The sequence below is a fragment of the Rattus rattus genome, chromosome 7 (assembly GCF_011064425.1).
Source record: "Rattus rattus isolate New Zealand chromosome 7, Rrattus_CSIRO_v1, whole genome shotgun sequence".
Taxonomy (NCBI): domain Eukaryota; kingdom Metazoa; phylum Chordata; class Mammalia; order Rodentia; family Muridae; genus Rattus; species Rattus rattus.
Genome location: NC_046160.1, coordinates 91,902,492 through 91,909,669, shown reverse-complemented (window position 1 = coordinate 91,909,669; position 7,178 = coordinate 91,902,492). Strand labels below are relative to the sequence as shown.

Below are 7,178 nucleotides of genomic sequence, written 5' to 3'. Positions count from 1 at the left end.
AATGAATCTCTTTCAGCAATGGGAACATTCTAGATCTTTGCAGTTGAATGTGGTTGCTACCGTGGCAACTCAGCACGGGAAATATGGCTGTTAGGATTAGAAACATATATTTTAAATGTTTGATTAGTTTAAATTTATATTTAAATAACTACATAGAGCTGGTAGCTACTGCACTGCACAGTCCAATGTGGTTCTAGTGAATACATGAAGATGCGATGTGTCTATGTCTACTTGTGTGCACTTGTGTGTGTTTTGAGGAATTAGTGATACATTCTAAATACATGAATGAATACAAAGAATCGCGTTGTAAGGATAAACTAAAGCAGGGTCATGTAATAGACACTGGAAGCCTGCTTTAGAAGGAAGATGGCTGAACAAAGGTCTCTGTAAGCGTGACTTAACTCACTGAGCTCTGAATGACAAGCATTCGTGCAAAGATGCCGTGATGAGCCACTCAAGTAAAGGGAGCGGCATTGGCTGTTCTGGTTGGGCTTTAAAGAGCCCTAAATTGTGAACAAACGTCATATTCTAATATCAATGACAAGAGAAAGCAGGGTTATTATGGGCGGACAACAAAGGGAGACAGATGCGCCACCAGGTCAGCCGCCCAAACGTGAATACAGTTTTTCTCACTTGTGGAAGCTGGCGGTTGAAGAAAAGGTGTCTGCAGGGTTCGCTTTACCCAAAGACTTGAGGTTCTAGACTCTTTAAGCTTCTGGCTACTCTTGAGAGTGTGAGTCCTTGTCACGTGGTTGTTGTACTCCAAGCATTACTTTCCCCTTCAGACGTCTTCTGTCTCCGTGTGTCCTCTCCTCCCTTCTCCCCCTGTGGTATCTCTCCTTTAAAGTTAAATGACAGTTCTTCCACGATGGTCTTTATCTAGCAAAGAAATTGCAGCTATACCAAGGGTGATACTTAACGCTTTAACTCTTCACTGCATTTTCAAGCAAAACATTTATCTGGAGGCCCTTTGTGTCTGCCCTGTTGTGGTTTTGTCCTTTGAGGCTTATTTGTTTCTTTTTGTTTTGAGATAGGATCACATTATAGCCCAGGCTAGTTTCAAACTCACTATGTAGCCGAGGATACTTCTGATCCTCCTGCATCTACCTTCCAAATGCTGGAATTATAGGTGTATTCCACTATACCCAACATAATTTTCTTTTTTTTTTTCCTTTCTTTTTTTTTTTTTTTCGGAGCTGGGGACCGAACCCAGGGCCTTGCGCTTGCCAGGCAAGTGCTGTACCACTGAGCTAAATCCCCAACCCCATAATTTTCTTTTTTATAAGGATGTCTGCCATTTGATTTAGGATATATCTTAATCTAATATGTCTCATTGAGATTATATTTGTAAAATCCTTCTTCCAAATAAAGTTATATTTTGAGGTTCAGGTAGGCTACTCACAGAGAAACCCTGTCTTGAAAACAAAGAGAGAGAGAGAGAGAAAGAGAGAGAGAGAGAGAGAGAGAGAGAGAGAGAGAGAGAGAGAGCGAGCACCATTCTGGATAAAAAAGGAATAATAATAGTAATAATAATAATATAATAATAATAATAATAATAATAATAATAATAATAATAATAATGATAATAATAATAATAATAATAATAGGAGAAACCAAAGTTTGGGGAATTCAGTTAGTAAGTGGCAGGGGGAATTGGAATCTAGGTACTCTGGCTACAGACCTATGCATTTCATTAATGAACATGTTAATTTCATATTAATGAACATGCAGTAATGTTCATTTTGGTGCATTAATGTCCGTAATATTTTAATGATCATGCTGCAATGTTCATTAAAATTTAAAAGGAGAGACTGAAGAGATGGCTCCATGGTTGTGGTCATTTGCTGATGATGCAGTGATCTATTCAGTTCCCAGCACCCACACGGTGGCTCACAATTGTCTCTAAGTTCAGTTCTATGGGATCTGATGCCCTTTTCTGACCTCCATGCACTCGAGACAGGTACATGACGCACACACACACAGATTCAGGCAAAGCTTCTGCACATATAAAAACGAAAATAAACTTTTACAGAAGCTAAGAGATTTGAAGGAGAGGGAAAACAGTAACAGTGGCAAAAGATTGTTCCATTTGATTTCTGTACTTGAATATATATTCATTTTATATATTTTACAAATGCTTTCGATGTCGATGTATATCTTTATCCACTTAAAAAAGGAAGTTTTTTTTTAAGTGCAGGTATCATGAAAAATATGTTTAATTGGACACTGCCAGGCATTTATTTATGAAGGTTTTGATAAACATCGTTAAAATTAAAACATGTCCAATGCCAGATGAGGTGAGACATGTTTTAATCCCAGCACTTGGGAAGCAGAGGCAGGCAGATCTCTTGGGGGGGGGGAATCCCCTAAACAACCTGTCTAACAGTTTTTTCCTAGAGAGTACAGTTACCACAATCTTCCCTATTGTGTCTATGTATCCTTAATTAACTTCTGGATTAATTAAGACATAATGCATTTATACAGTGGTAATTTTTCAGTGTCTCAAGAAGTTTGAATATCAAATGTCTACCATAAACTTATGTCTTGACTGCTTCATTCTGAACTATTTGCACTACTTTGGGAGACCCTGGAAACAGGAGGTAGGACTTTTGCTGAAAGAAAGATCTAGGGGTGGGTCCTTGATGATATCTTGCCAGCTCCCCTGATCCTGCATCCCCCTCCCCATCTCTGATTCCGGTCTGTCATTCGGTAAGTAGTATCTGTCATATGTCCCCAATACTATAATGACCTGACTCACCACTGACCCAGAATCAACAGAGCCAGGATTATGGGCTAAAATCTCTGAAATTATAAACCAACGTAAATCTTCCTTCAATTTACTATATAAGGTATTTTTGGTCACAGAGATAATACATCCAACTAATATAGAAACTGGTGTCAGAGAAGTGAGGTCACTGTTGTGTCTAACCTTGACTATGTGGTTATGATTTGAATATCCAAGCATTTGGAACCAGTTGTGGAGGAATTTAGAAACACTCGAAAATGCAGGCTACGGAAACTCTAGAATGCTCTAAGCAGAACTTAATGTACAACTGTGACAGCCACTCCTATACCAAGAGGCTGAAAGAAATGCATAGTTAGGTTCTGGTTGGAAATGAAGGTTCCAGGAGGAAATAAAGGCTCTATTGTGAGCTCGACTATAATTCATTATATTATATACTCTAGCAAATAATTTGTACTTTGCCTGTGTCCTGAGACTTTCAGAAAGGCTGAATTTAAAATTAAGGGACTAGTTTGGTAGAATAAATTTAAAAAGGTATAGAATTCAGGTCATGGTATGTTTTTCTTTCAAAGAATTAATTTATTTTTTTATTAAAATTTTATACAATAATATCATTACCATGTTCTTCTCCTGCCTCCTTATCCACCCACCTTCATGTTCTTTTTCTCTCAAAAACAAAACAAAACAAAACAAACATAAATAGAAAAACAAAACAAACACACTGGGGGAGACATAAAATATCAAAACAATCCTGCCCCTGGAAGCATTGTAAGTGTGGCTGCTGTGTCACATGTGCCTCAGGAGGTGGCAGAGAGGAGAGGGGTGTTCTGACCTAGGAATGGTATAGTATCAGAATGAATAGTAGCCTAACGTTCCCTGAAAAGAGCAAGCCTGAGAAAACCACCAGTCCAGTGCTGTGCAGCCCCCTACTGCTCCCAGGAGCAAGGACTAGGAGCGAGCTGGAGACTAGAGATCCCTCCCTGAGCCTGAGGGACCCTGGCAAGGGAAAACCTGAGGCAGGCAACCTTCTCATGAAGCCATTGGACAGGCCAGATGAGGAGAAGGTCTGAGATGACCACCAGACAGGCGCCATGGGGCCTGGACAGGGAGCTGAACTGAACCACCAGGGGGGAGCTGCAAGGGTCTGGGGGTTCAAATTATGCCCCAGAGCCATAATGCATGAGCGTGTCATAGCACTCCCAAGACCACTCCTGAAAGGACTCCAGACACTCAGAGATCCCGGGTGCCACTAAGAGGAGAAAGTAAGTGGTGGAGAAATAGAAGAGAAGGAAACAGAAGAATGTGGGCACAATGAAGAGAGACTGGAGACTTGAGGGTAATGAGGATCAGCCTGATGTGAGTAACCAGTGATGCTACCAGAGACCATGGTAGGGTCCTGACCTGTGCTAGCACCAGGAGCCATGTCTGGGAGCCATATCTGGGTTCCTATATGCAGCAGTAGGGTCCGTTACCACCAAAGGCTAGCAGACATCTCTGTTCTGGGCTGATACCCGGGGACATGTTGATGTCTGATTGCTATACAGAACTGTCCTTACCCTCACGTAGGCATTGTGGGAGAGCTGGCCCTGAGAGTGTGACAGCAGGAGAGCTGACTCCACTCCTAGCCAGCTACAGTACTCCAGCAGGTGGAGATATGAGCATGAAATGCCTGGCCCTACCACTTGCCTCCCGTGCACTAGTGTAGATAAGGAAGAGATAGCCTCTTCCTCCTTTCCCTGGTGGGTGAGTGTTAGCTACTACTCAAGCTGGTGACAAATCGTGTTGGTTTTGCAGGCAGGCATGAAGGATGCAATAGTGTCAGGGTCATGAGGACTACTTCAGGGCTTTAAAGAGAGGTGAAGACTAAATCATAAGGGAGAGCAGGATGCTGGAGATGCCAGTACCAGGGACGTCTGCTGAAGGTAGCAGATGCCACTGGGTAGCAGATGCCACTGGGTAGCAGGACCATGGGATGGAGCAGTTCAGAAGTATTGAGGCGTGCATCATGTAATGCGTGCCCTAGGTGCTGGATGTGTCCTCCTGAATCTGTCTCGCTTTTATCTGATCCTTCCTTTCTCCCATTCCACTACTCAGGCATGAGAACGTTTACTACGTCCTTGGTTTCTCACTACTACATCCCATAGCTAAGAGTTTACTTGAGGCCTAGACTTTGAACTTGGCTTTTTTTGAGGAAGGTCGTTGAGACCTTGGAGACTCTTGGAGATGGACTAAATTCATTCTGTATTGTGGGATGAAAATGAGGCCTTGGGAGTCAGGAGCAGAATGTTATGGCTTGATTATAACATATTTCCTGCACTCATGTGTTAAACACTTGGACCTGGATGGCTATACTGTTTGAGGAGGAATTTTAAAAGGCAAGACCTGGCCAGAAATAGATAACTGGAATAAGTTCTTTGTGGTAGATATTTTGTCTCTGGCACATCCATTCTCTGGCCAGCCTGCCAGTCTGTCTGCTTGTCTGTCTGCTTGTCTGTTGCTCCCTCCCCTTTCCTCGTTCCTTTGTCATGAAGTGAACAGTACTTCTCTCACACACTCGCAAGCTTCCCAGTACAGGAGCAGAATCAGACGATGATGGACACAACCCCTACAAACTTTGAGCTGAAATAAGTCATTCTGTCAAGTTTTTATCAGGGTGGCTCAAATGTATGGAACACAGTATTTTATAATTGACACTGATCAATTTATAAAATTACTTGCATATAAGGAATGGCAAATAGTAAAATTCTTAACGTTGTAGCCACGATTTCTTCCACCAAAATGAAATGCAGCATTGGTAGATAGCTAAAACTCTTCAAAAATGAAAAATTTTAGAAATATATCATGTGCTCCATAAGCTTTTGCTCTGGCACATTCTTGACTTGTCTGCTTCAACAGCCCATTTGCTGGATATAAAGGCAGCAATGGATAGGTGCTAAAAGCATGAAGAACCCTGATTTCTTCCATACACTACCTGTGGGGAATAGCGTTTGGTTTTTCTTATCTCCATTACTTTGTGTAGTTATGGTTGGATTAAAGTGAGGCAATACCTGGAAAATGTTTAGACTGCTACCTGACACATAATAAATATGCAGAAAGTGTTACCCGTTTTCAGATTTTTTAAAAGCTACATCTGTTCCTTATCTTAGTTAGAAAGAAATATGTAAGGGCCAAGTAGGAAATCTATGGCCCATGTTTCTAAAAGGCTTAGGCTAGGCTGAGTTCAGAAGATGTCTCAGGATGGAATGTCTGCTAAGTTTTGCATAGCTTTGGAGATTGTCCTAACTGGGGCAAAGAGAGAATGAAGAAAGGACAACCCTACAGAAAAGCTGGAAGTGGGTGGGGTGCATACTCTCCAATGAGACACAACAGTCGCTTGGAGCCTCACTCTGCTGACTTCATACACATGCATTGAGGAGGGAGGGTTTTAGTATACAACTCAACAAGGAAGCAGGTTTAGCTAATCTAAGCAGGAGCTCTCTGCAGGGTAGCAGTCTCAATCTGCAATCATTCTAGAAGAGGAAGCTGTAGCTGATAGCTACCACATACACTAACACCACTGTACGCAGACCAGAGCAAGGCTCTGCCATCACTCTGAGAAGACTTTGCTACTCATATTGGCCTGAAGCATTGGCCTCCTTCATATGGCTATGCCCCTGTCAACAAACACATTCACTCAGGGCTCATCTGCTCCACATAGTCTTCTCTCTCCCTCTGGTTACAATCTTGAGATCCATGAATTTCCTACTAACCAATCACTCAACAGCCCCATTATCAAGTAGCAACTTCCGTTCTATAGAAAGTATTACAAATTGTTGATCAGATTTAGCTGTGGTTGCTTTACTAACAACCATGAATAAATGAATAAAGAAAAACAGTGCTCAGCAGTAGAAGAATGGTTGGCCAAATTGGGGAATATCACATTGTTGGGGACCGGGACCAGACTGTCGGACTAGGCACCCTGCCCTGAGCAGATTCCTGAGAAGGGTTTGACCTTTTCAAAGAAAGAATATGTCCCCAGAAGACTGTTGCCTCTTTGTCTAAGGAGGATATCTTGCAGTTTAGTGATTCACCTTATGTCCTTGGGCACTTCCCAGTACCCCCCCCCACCCTAAGCTTCAGTTCCTGCTTCAATTCCTGCTTCAGAGCTTTAAATGCTGTACATTCCTCTCAATAAACAGACCTTGACAAGGACACTGCTTGGTCTCGCTCCTCTTTCTTGCCCGTTCTCCCACAGGTATGGGTCCCCCTCAACCCCCACAAATAACTGGGTCCCCGCTGGCGGGGACATCACATGTATAACACAATTTTGAGAAATTCTAAAAATGTTCTATAAAAAATGTGGAGAAAAAGTTCTTTTTTTTTTTGTTGTTCTTTTTTTCAGAGCTGGGGACCGAACCCAGGGCCTTGCGCTTCCTAGGTAAGCGCTCTACCACTG

At 42.2% G+C, this 7,178-nt stretch overlaps 1 pseudogene; it reads left to right on the top strand.

Moving 5' to 3' along the window:
- The first annotated feature begins 3,493 nt into the window (after positions 1–3,493).
- LOC116906472 lies at positions 3,494–3,617 on the top strand (annotated as a pseudogene).
- The last annotated feature ends 3,561 nt before the right edge of the window (positions 3,618–7,178 follow it).